Source organism: Triticum dicoccoides, chromosome 1B (assembly GCF_002162155.2).
Source record: "Triticum dicoccoides isolate Atlit2015 ecotype Zavitan chromosome 1B, WEW_v2.0, whole genome shotgun sequence".
In the NCBI taxonomy this organism is placed as follows: Eukaryota; Viridiplantae; Streptophyta; class Magnoliopsida; order Poales; family Poaceae; genus Triticum; species Triticum dicoccoides.
In genome coordinates, this window is record NC_041381.1 from 248595523 (window position 1) to 248607639 (window position 12117).

Consider the following 12117-nt stretch of genomic DNA (forward strand, 5'->3'; position numbering starts at 1 on the left):
TTGCCGGGGCCGCTGAGGCTGCCCCGGCAAGGGTCCTTGCTGGAGAAACCTGCTCTGTCCAACTGATCTTTGTAGCCTTGGTCCTTGTCGTTGCTTTGTTTGTCTTATGCCTTCGGCTTCTCTCCGGCTTCACTTTCCTGCCCTGCTATGCGTGGCCGTGGTGGGAGGCTCTGACTGCCCGTGCACAAGTAAAGGGGTCAAAAGCAGAGCCCCTACTTTTGTACACCGACAGGAGCCCCCGGGCCTAGGCCACACATAAGCGTAGCACGTTGTTGGGCCAGGCCCAGAACGGTGCACGGGCAGTTGGGGCAGATTTTTACCGCGACCACTATTCCGTCCGCTGCGCTTCCCCACGAACCGCGTTGAACGAGCGACGTGGGGGTCGTGCGCGCGCATGACGTGGGAGGCACGCGTGGGACATCGCTCGCACGCATGCGTCGTATCGCAGTTAATGGGGAAGGAAGCAGCCCGCGCCTTCCCCATAAAAAGGAATAACCGCGGGCGCGCTGCTCACTTTAGCCCTCCCCTACGCCTTCCTCCAATCTCAGAACTGCTGCCCCCTTTCTTCTTCTTGAGCCTCTCTGCCTTCGCCCATCGCCGTCGCGCTTCCGCCATCCTCTAGTTTTTCGCTTTCCACAGCCGCCATGGCGCCTAAGTCCACCAAGAGCAAGGGAGCTGCAAAGGATTCTGGCGTGTCGGAGCAGCCAGAGAGCAAGCTGGTGGCGCAGCGGGCGCAGTCCGCCTACTTCCCTTCAACGGTTGGCGTGCCCGAGCTTCGGGAGATGTTCAAGGATCTGTGGGGAGTGAAGACGGGGGGAGAGAGGACGGGGCATCCAGCCACGCACGTCGTCCCCGCCAGCGTCGGGCCTTCCCCACATCGGTATCCCTTCTTTGTCGACTATTTATCTTGCGGGCTCTGTCCCCCCTTTTCTGATTTCTTCAAGGACATCATGCACACCTATGGCTTCCTCCTCTTGGATTTCACCCCGAATGTCGTGGCGTGCATGGCTCTCTTCGCACATCTCTGCGAGGGCTTTGTTGGGGTGCACCCCAGCACGGTGCTCTTCCGCCATTACTTCTCCCCTCGGATCCAAAAATGGGGCGCCATTGCTGGCTGCGTCGCCTGGATCCCGAGGGCCAAGGGGGCATACCCGGACGGCGCCATGAAGGAGAGGTGGGAAGAATGGCGGGGCCAGTGGTGCTGGATTGAGGAGAAGGACCCGCCAGCATTCTGTGAGGTTCGCCAGAAGCCGCCGGTCCATGGCGGCGATTGGGGCGACATCGACGCCGACGACGCGAAGCTCACGGTCGCCACCACCAGGATTCTTCGGCTCACCCAGGCCGGGCTCACCCTCGAGATGATCGGGGCGGACTTCATCTGCCGCTGGATTACCCTTCTGCACGACAAAGGGAGGCCGGCCTAGCTCTTCGTTAATGCCGCCGACATCATGAGGCTCCGCCCCAGCCTTGACAACAACCTGACGGTGCTGCGGCACGCCCATCTTTGCCAGCGAATCTTCCAGCTCGAGGTTGATGACAAGGGCGAGGTTGAGCGGTCCGGCAAGCTTGCCAGGGCCGCCACGAAGGCCGGCAAGGTCGACAAGGAGCCCATTTTCATGCTGCCAGCGGGAGTGGTCCTGCTGAGCAACAACTCTTGCTGGAGCAAGATCATCGCCATGATGCCGCTCTTCAACGCGCATGGCCTTGACCCGAACTGGGTTGAGCCAGACGGGCTCGTGGTGCAGGAGTTCTTCGACATCCTGCATGAGATATATGTCACCGACGAGCCGCGACTTATCTAGGACACCTCTCCGACGGAGCTGGACTATATCGCCGCCACGGTGGAGGAGACGAGGCTTGCCGAGAAGGAGGCAAAGCTCGTCAGGGAGGCCGGTAGCGCCAGCGGCATGGTGGACAAGGCTGCGGCGGAGGTGGAGGAGCGGGAGCTCGCCCGGTGGGCAGCAGCCACTGGGGAGGCCAGTGGCGCCGACACCGGGGCTCCCCTTGTCGAAGATGCCGCCGACGGGTCGTCAAAGGAGGAGGGCGAGGAGGGGAGGACCGTGACCGCCGATCCCCCGATCACCGGAAAAAGGCGGGTCCTATGGCGGGCCACCTCCGGCGAGCCAGTCCGCCTCGACCGGGCCGTGCAGCTGCGGCAAGCCCAGGAAGCGCCCGTGCGCCAGACGAGGGCGGTGGCGATGAAGAAAACGGCGAAAGTCATGGCGTCGAAGAAGAAGACATCTGCTTCTTCATCGTCCAAGCGCGCCCGGACGCCATCGCCTCCCCCCTCACCGGCGAACGTTGGCGCAGGATTTGAATTTGACTTCGGGCCTCTTAGCCCGGAGAGAGACCCCGAGCCTCTCAGCCTGGAGAGAAAAAGGAAAGCAGTAGAGGAGGAGGAGGAAGAGAACAAAGAGTAAGCTCCTACTTTCCTCCCTCATTCCTTACACTTCCTCTGAAGGCGTTGCTCATTTGTCTTCATCTTGCAGGGATGTGGAGACGCTGGCCCAGAGGATAAAGAGGGCCAGGATTTTGGCGAGTGGCCAGCCCCCGACAGGCACCTCCAGTACGCTACTGGTGGTGTTGAGCAGCCCGGAAAGCAGCCCCCAGCGTGAGTCCATCACCCACCCTCGATCAACGTGCATCATGCGCAATGCTTCAGTGTTAACCGTGTCGTGGATGCAGGAGAGGAGCAGCACCAAAGGGAGCCACAGAGGGCTTCTCCGATCGTGCCGCCCCCGTCAACTACACCTCCCCAAGGGGCATCCCCGGCAAGGACACCAACCACCGAGGACGTGCACACGGAGGAGGGGGAGGAGAACGCAGACGCCGGTGGTTCTGCCTTGACGCCAGACTGTGACGCCCCCGATTCAATCGTACACTAATCATGCATGCAAATGTGTACGATCAAGATTAGGGACTCACGGGAAGATATCACAACACAACTGTAATAATAAAATAAGTCATACAAGCATCATATTACAAGCCAGGGGACTCGAGGGCTCGAATACAAGTGCTCGACACAAACGAGTCAGCGGAAGCAACAATATCTGAGTACAGACATAAGTTAAACAAGTTGCCATAAGATGGCTAGCACAAACTGGGATACAGATCGAAAGAGGCGCAGGCCTCCTGCCTGGGATCCTCCTAAACTACTCCTAGTCGTCGTCAGCGGCCTTCACGTAGTAGTAGGCACCTCCAATATAGTAGGAGTCGTCATCGACGGTGGCGTCTAGATCCTGGGCTCCAACATCTGGTTAGGGCATCCGGGAAGAAGAGGAAAACAGGGGAAAAGAGGGAGCAAAGCAACCGTGAGTACTCATCCAAAGTACTCGCAAGCAAGGAGCTACACTACATATGCATGGATATATGTGTAAGGAGGCCATATCAGTGGACTGAACTGCAGAATGCCAGAATAAGAGGGGGATAGCTAGTCCTATAGAAGAGTACGCTTCTGGCAGCCTCCGTCTTGCAGCATGTAGAAGAGAGTAGATTGAAGTCCTCCAAGTAGCAACGCATAGCATAGTTTTACCCGGCGATCCTCCCCTCGTCGCCCTGTGGAAAAGTGATCACTGGGTTGTCTGTGGAACTTGTCTGGGTGTGTTTTATTAAGTATCCGGTTCCAGTTGTCATAAGGTCAAGGAATAACTCAGGGTCGTCCTTTTACCGAGGGACACGGTTATTCGAATAGATAAATTTCCCTGCAGGGGTGCACCACATTTCCCAACACGCTCGATCCCATTTGGCCGGACACACTTTCCTGGGTCATGCCCGGCCTCGGAAGATCAACACGTCGCAGCCCTACCTAGGCACAACAGAGAGGTCAGCACGCCGGTCTAAATCCTATGGCGCAGGGGTCTGGGCCCATTGCACACCTGCACGTTGTGAGGGCGGCCGGAAGCAGAACTATCCCCCTTAATACAAGAGCAGGCTTACGTTCCAATCCGCTCAATCGCTGACGTCACGAAGGCTTTGGATGATACCACGACGTTGAGTGCCCATAACTGTTCCCGCGTAGTTGGTTAGTGCATATAGGCCAGTGGCCAGACTCAGATCAAATACCAAGATCTCGTTAAGCGTGTTATTATGAAGTAACCGCGAATGCCGACTAGGGCCAGGCCCACCTCTCGCCTAGGTGGTCTCAACCAGCCCTGTCGCTCCGCCACAAAGATCCACACAGAGGGCCGTCGGGACAAAGGTCCTTTCAGCCCCCAATCCGTGAATCACTCGCCGGTACTCAACGAGCCGACCCGACTTTAGTCACCATATGTATAGTGTGTATATATGTATAGTATATACCCGTGATCACCTCCCAAGTGATCACGGCCCGATAGTATAGCAAGGCAGACCGACAAGAATGTAGGGCCAATGATGATAAACTAGAATCCTATACTAAGCATTTAGGATTGCGGGTAAGGTATCAATGACTGTAGCAACAATGACGGGCTGTGCAACAGAATAGGAGTTACCGAACAGTAACATGCTACACTACACTAATGCAAGCAGTATAGAGAACAATAGGCGATATCTGGTGATCAAGGGGGGGGGGGGCTTGCCTGGTTGCTCTGGCAAGTAGGAGGTATCGTTAACTCCGTAGTCGAACTGGGCAGCAGCAACGTCGGTATCGAAGTCTAGCGAGAGAAGAGGGGGAAGAAACAATAAATATAATGCAAACATATGCATGACGATGCATGACATGACAATGAGCGTTGTTAGGGGGGCCTAATCGCGGTAGTAGGTGATACCGGCGAAGGGGGAAACATCCGGGAAAGTATTCCCAGTGTTTCGTGTTTTCGGAGAGAAGAACTGGAGGGGGAAAGTTGTGTGTTCGAAATGTTAGGTGTGTGTGGTGATCGAACGGGTTGAGTATCCGGATTCGTCTCGTCGTTCTGAGCAACTTTCATGTAGAAAATATTTTCATCCGAGTTACAGATTAATTTCTATGATTTTCCAAAGTTTTAAATCATTTTTTGATTTTAATTATTTATTTAAATCCAACATTATCCAGAACAGTAATGATGACACAAGCATGTCATCAGAGTGATGTCAGCAGGTTAACTGGTTGGTTGACCAGAGTCAAAGCTGACTTGTGGGTCTAGTGGGACCCACCTGTCATTGACCAGAGTTGAAACATGCTTTGTTTTAAACTAATTATGATTAACTAATTTAATTAGTTTAAAGGGGTGGGGGCCACTGGTCAGCTGCTGGGACTAGCCTAGTCAGCACGTTGACCCTGGTCAACTGGGCCAGCCGGGCCTGCAGGGCCACTAGGCAGTGACCCAGGGGTTGGCCCCAGGTGTGCCAGCTCAGCGGAGCCGCCGGAGCAGCTTCGGCGAGCTCGCGCACAGCGGCCGAACACCGGCGAGCGTCGGGATTCGCCTATGGCGCATCATTTAAACCGTGGTCGGGCAACATTTGAATGGTGAGGCTGCTCCGCATCCATCCGTGGTGGTGGCGCGGGTCGTAACGGCCGGAATCTTCAGCAGTGGCGAGTGGAGGCGGTGGTGGCGTTCGGGACATCATCCGTATCGTGCTAGGAAGCACCAAACCACGTGCAACAACTTGCGTTCGAACTGCAGAGGCATTCCGTGTCGTTTGGCGGTGGCGCTGGACCAAATGGTCACCGGAAACACGGCCGGCGACGAGCTTTGGCGGCAGCGCGCTCGAGACGTCGATGGAAACTACGCTAGGAGGCATGGGGAGGCTCGGGCGCTGGCTCGTTGGGCACCTACGAGCACTAGGAGTTCGATGTCGCACTCAGGCGAGCATGACAGAGGCCATGGCCATGGCGGCGAAGCGACCTGCGACGGTGAGCTCTCAGGCGCGACACCGAGCTAGCTAATGCGCATGCGGGAGATAACGGGGAGGAGCAGGAGGCGGGAGGGCTCACCGTGCGGCTCACACGTAGGCCTTTGACGGATTAGTAGCAGCAGAGGCTGGCGCCAGAGATGAAGAAGAACGCGGCAGCCGAAGATGTGGGTGAAGGGGATCCGGTGATTCGGGGCTCCCCAGCTCCAGCTAAGGCCTCCAGTGGACGAGGAGGACGAAGGAGGATTGCTACGGCATCACGGCGAGTCGAGGCGATGGCGGTGGCCACGGTGGTGACAGGGAACGGCGGCGAGCGCGTCGGTCTCCTCTCCAAAATGAAGCAGAGGGAGAGGGGAGGGTGGATCTGGGGGAGGAGAGGCGCCAGAACCGAGGCGAGAGTGGGGGCGAGTGGGAGGCGGGATCGCGGAGGCGAGGGGGTGTGGCGGCCTTATCCTCTCCCGTCGCCAGCGAGGGGGTGCGGCGGGGACGTGCCCTATTCCTACCCTGGTCGGGGGAACAGGGAAGGGGAGGGAGCGACGGAGCGAGGTGGGCAGGCCAGCTGGATGGGCCGGCCGGTTGTGAGCTGGGCTGTCTGGTCCAAGAGAGGGGGGTTCTTTTCCTTTTGTCTTATTTTCACTTTTTTCTTTTTTATTTATTTTCTTTTCTGTTTTATTTCATTTTAAAATATTTAGGCATTTTCTAAAAATGTGTTCACTTCACCATAATTACCTATGCATTATTTGGCACCCACCGAACATTTTTGTTTTGATATTTGAAACTTTGTATTATTTGCTTGATTTTGAATTTGAATTCAAATCGGTTTCGAACTAACGCGAGATTAGCAACAGTAATCGAGGTGACGTGGCATCATTAGCGGAGGGTTACTATAGCTTAATTATCCGGGCGTCACAATTCTCCTCCACTACAAGAAATCTCGTCCCGAGATTTAAGAGGTGGAAAACGGGGGAAAGGTCTGGTTACGAAATTTCTAACGAATCTTCTCGGTCTTGGTTGCTCTTCTCGAAGTGGTCGATCCATTATATTGATGTCTTCATTTTTCTACTTCAAGTCATCAAGATGAAGTCGGCATGCTTTCTTCGAGGGTTCCATCGTACTTACAAAAGAATAAGGGGGTTATTCCGGGAGAACGAACCTCTACAAGTTGACTATCTGGTCGATAACATCGGGGAAGGTGGCAGAACGTAACTCTCGAATTGAAACTTAAGAAAATATAGAGAGAAAAGTAATGAGGTTTCATGGGAAGTTTCGAGCGAGCAGGCAACCGTTTGATGCATGAAACAGGGCGTGAAAGGAGCTCAAAGCTATCGGGAATAAGTATTGTGTCCGGTAACAGATTTGATGATCCCTCGGAAGATGGCTCGTGAATTACATACGAGGCCACACGCGAGGAACAACCTTGGGAATAGGGGGGTGCAGGAGAGTCAGGTTTCGATCCTGTGGAACTGTGGGTTATGGGACCACCATGTGGTTCAAAAGTAGGAAGGACGCCGACATATTGCACGGTCATGGTAGCAAGGCATGGCAGAGGATAGCCTGTCAGTTATGTTGGCAACAACGTTGGTACCAAGGGCGAGGGACGAAGAGAACCATTTTCCTGCTTGTTGAACGAGGCAGACCAATAGGCAAAGTTCTCATCCATCGAGGGTTACCAGGATGTCGTCAACAATAGTAATAGGGTCACACTGACAGAGTTGTAAACCAAGGTGTTTATCTAAGCAGGAGAATATTATTGCTTAGATCATATAGATCACAAGAAACGTTAACCCAACAAATGGAAAGAAAAATATGATTATCAGATTAAACAGAACAATGGAAAGGAAAATGTGTTTAAACACATATTTCAAAGGCAAAACATTCGGAACGACGAGCAAAGCATGATATCCATGACAGGATATAATGTAGTAAACTCTTTAGGTAGGGGAGAGAATTTTCATGACATTACCCATACAACGGTGTTTGGATAATTGAGCAGGAAACATTTAGCATTGGGCTTCAAATGTTTTTGTTGAAAATCGGAGTACCATGGACATGCTTCGAGATAGCATTGACATGGTTTGCAAGCAAACGTCAGACTTTGTATTCACAAAGGATCCATCAGGAACATCTTATAGAATAAGTCTTACAATTTCCTTATGGAAGAATGGCTAACCTTACTGAAAAGAGGGGGTATTATAACAATGGGTTCCCTAGCCAGGTGTGCTAGGCATGACATCACCTTACCGGGTCATATAAAGACCAATGTTAAAACTCCCGGAAATATGTTCAAACCATCATATCTGACCCGAGATTTGGATTTGATTGGTGTCAGGATACCTCAGACTCATGATGCCTGAGAAGGAAGGGTGCAACTCAATTTGACATGATGGAGTTGCAAGATTCTCGGGAAATAAACTATGGAAGAAAGTTCTGAATCATGAGTTCATCACTAAACCAAGGAGAGGGTGAGGAGGTGGCTGATGAACTCAGCGACAATTCATTGGGATTTCCAAAAGATGGATTTCCACAATTAGGTGAACAAGGAGATAACATTTTTCACATCAAATGATATAATGAGGTATGCTCGAGGAAAACATACACAATTAAACATTGGTTGAAAGGTGCACCCAAAATATGGGTTGGGTTGCACGACCAATGTCAGAATGGTGATTCAATAATCAATAGTCAAAGAATGAACGGCCGACCATTAAGTTCAAAGCAATAGGGTTGCTAGAAGGGCAGAATTCAAACAACACCGTTCACTTGTTGGTACACCGGTTGGAATCAACACGAGGACCAAGAAAGAATGGTGATGGTGGGAAGCATCACTGTATCACAAATTCTTAAGAGGTGGTGTAATTCTCACAACATTGATGACATAAGAGATGGTAATGTTCCGACTAAAGAAGAACAATTGCTGGATGGCATGGAACTCAAGGTACAACACCAAACACGAACAAGCTGTGTTGGTGGGAAGGCAATAAAGTGGTCGATGATAATAAAATTCATCGAGGGCAAGGATGGTATTTCTCATCATGAATTCAATTGATATCCTAGAAGAGCTCAAAATATTGATGATGATCACGACACAATTGTCGAGAGATTTCATGAAGGTGTAACCGATCGGCAATGACATTAAGTCAAAGGAATGATGAAGCGAAAGCTTATTGGAGCCACGGGTACGTCACAAACTCCAAACCAAGTTTGCTGTTCAAGGCGAAATGACATGATGAGGAAAATCGACGTAAGCTTAGTTCATCGTCGAAAATTGTGCTCTGAGAAGAAGGACCAGGTAGCACAGTTAAAATCAACACGAATAGATATAGCAGAGTGGGCTAGGAATGACATGATCGGGTACAAACTCGTACTTAAAGAAGATTATTGAAGAGTTGTTGAACCGTAGTGCGGACTCGGTTCAGTTATCGGTGTCTATGAGTGTTTAATAACTCAGAGCCCGTGAAAAATTGGAATCCCTGAGAATGTAGTACTTGATGAAGAACTCATAAAAGGTTATGCAGTTCCATGATAATCTCGAGATACCAGGGGGTAATACTCGACGACAGATCAAAATAGAGATTGGACTGGGGTATTGCTCTATAGAATACAAGTGCTTAAACTTGCACGAGAAATGGTATTTAAAGGAGAACATGGCTAGAACCACGATTGCAAAAGTCCAGATCCCAGATATAGGATGAACTTATACCAAGGGAATAATTAATTTAAGAGAAGCTTTAATGATAAGATCTACATCGTGTCCATGGGCATGAATACAAAGTTCAAGGTCGACTCCCACTTCTTTAATGCATAACCTTTCATTCACTTTTCGTCTACAAAGAAATTGTAGAGTAGAAAATTATCTGGTAAAACACCAGAAGCGTACAACTTGTGAAAACTTTCGGGTTCATATGGTTTTAGGGAAGGTATAGGTTCAACCCATCGGGGCATCTTAGGAACATATATTGCAAACTTCAGGAGTAAATAACACAAGCTTGAAAGCAGATCATCATTGGCCTATTCAGAGAATATGATTTACCATTGGCATTATGTATCAAGGAAAGAACTTCCAACATGATTGAATATGAAAGATGTTGTCGGATAAAATCCAACAAAGGAATTGATGGTACACAAAGGATCTGATGTGAGTATCGGTACTCAAGTAGAAGAGGAAAGAATGCAAATGCAACAGGTTATGGAATCATCTGAATAATTCAAAGCTTAAATGCAAAGGAATTATGATTCCAAATCGAAGGATCAGAAGCAGATGCTCTGATCAAGGATAGATAAGTTGAATAGACTTAGGGGCACAATTGATGGTAATCTGATTGGCCGAGAACCAGCTCATGTTCGAAAGACGTCTGAGCCGGAAATATAATTTAAAAGGATCAACTGATGATTGCGTGCATTCTCACTCATGTTGAATCCATAGGATCAAAATCATAATGACAAGAGATGCCAATAAGATTACGAGACTTATGGGATTAACCATAATGCAAGCAAGCAAGAATATCAAGAGCAAGAGGATGCTCAGGATTTTTGGAAGATCGAATGGTATTTCGAAAACTTTTATGAAACACATGAACAACTGGGAAAGAGCAAATACTCGATAAGTGCGAGGAATTATCCGTAAGGGCATTCATGAGGCAAGAACTGTAAAGCAGTAAGCTCAAAGGATTCTTGGAACAACGGAGAGCGGTTCGGGGCATCTTGTATTAACAAGATCAACTTGGAATAAAATTAAGAATGATGGGTGTAAGTTTTATCCGTACAGATAAACCAGTGGTAGGTAATTGGAAGAGCAATGAGCACAATGTCTCGGGAACATCGAGTATCTTTGAAATCCTTCGGTGCACCAAGCAATCATCTAGAGTGAGGGGCTCTCCGGGAGGAAGTGGTTACAAGAACCTAGAGTCAGAGTTAGTAAAATCATTTCACCCGAATAGAAGAGAGATCAGAGTCCCGGAGTAAAGGTCGACGAGTAAAAGATCCTAATACCACCCAAATGGCGACGTGGGCCCATAAGACACACAGCCATGTTAGTAAAAGTTTTGTAATGTCTAGACTCGGCTTCGGCCAAGGAGTCTGGAAGGGGATTCCTACAGGCAGTCGGCTCTGATACCAACTTGTGACGCCCCCGATTCAATCGTACACTAATCATGCACGCAAATGTGTACGATCAAGATCAGGGACTCACGGGAAGATATAACAACACAACTCTAATAATAAAATAAGTCATACAAGCATCATATTACAAGCCAGGGGCCTCGAGGGCTCGAATACAAGTGCTCGACACAAACGAGTCAGCGGAAGCAACAATATCTGAGTACAGACATAAGTTAAACAAGTTGCCACAAGATGGCTAGCACAAACTGGGATAAAGATCGAAAGAGGCGCAGGCCTCCTGCCTGGGATCCTCCTAAACTACTCCTGGTCGTCGTTAGTGGCCTGCACATAGTAGTACGCACCTCCAATGTAGTAGGAGTTGTCGTCGATGGTGGCGTCTGGATCCTGGGCTCCAACATCTGGTTGCGGCATCCGGGAAGAAGAGGAAAACGGGGGAAAAGAGGGAGCAAAGCAACCGTGAGTACTCATCCAAAGTACTCGCAAGCAAGGAGCTACACTACATATGCATGGGTATATGTGTAAGGAGGCCATATCAGTGGACTGAACTGCAGAATGCCAGAATAAGAGGGGGATAGCTAGTCCTATCGAAGACTACACTTCTGGCAGACTCCGTCTTGCAGCATGTAGAAGATAGTAGATTGAAGTCCTCCAAGTAGCAACGCATAGCGTAATCCTACCCGGCGATCCTCCCCTCGTCGCCCTGTGGAAAAGCGATCACCGGGTTGTCTGTGGAACTTGTCTGGGTGTGTTTTATTAAGTATCCGATTCTAGTTCTCATAAGGTCAAGGTACCACTCCGGGTTGTCCTTTTACCATGGGACACGGTTATTCGAATAGATAAACTTCCCTGCAGGGGTGCACCACATTTCCCAACACGCTCAATCCCATTTGGCCGGACACACTTTCCTGGGTCATGCCCGGCCTTGAAAGATCAACACGTCGCAGCCCTACCTAGGCACAACAGAGAGGTCAGCACGCCGGTCTAAATCCTATGGCGCAGGGGTCTGGGCCCATCACCCATTGCACACCTGCACGTTGCGAGGGCGGCCGGAAGCAGAACTAGCCCCCTTAATACAAGAGCAGGCTTAGGTTCCAATCCGGCGTGCGCCGCTCCGTCGCTGACATCACGAAGGCTTCGGCTTATACCATGACGTCGAGTGCCCATAACTGTTCCCGCATAGTTGGTTAGTGC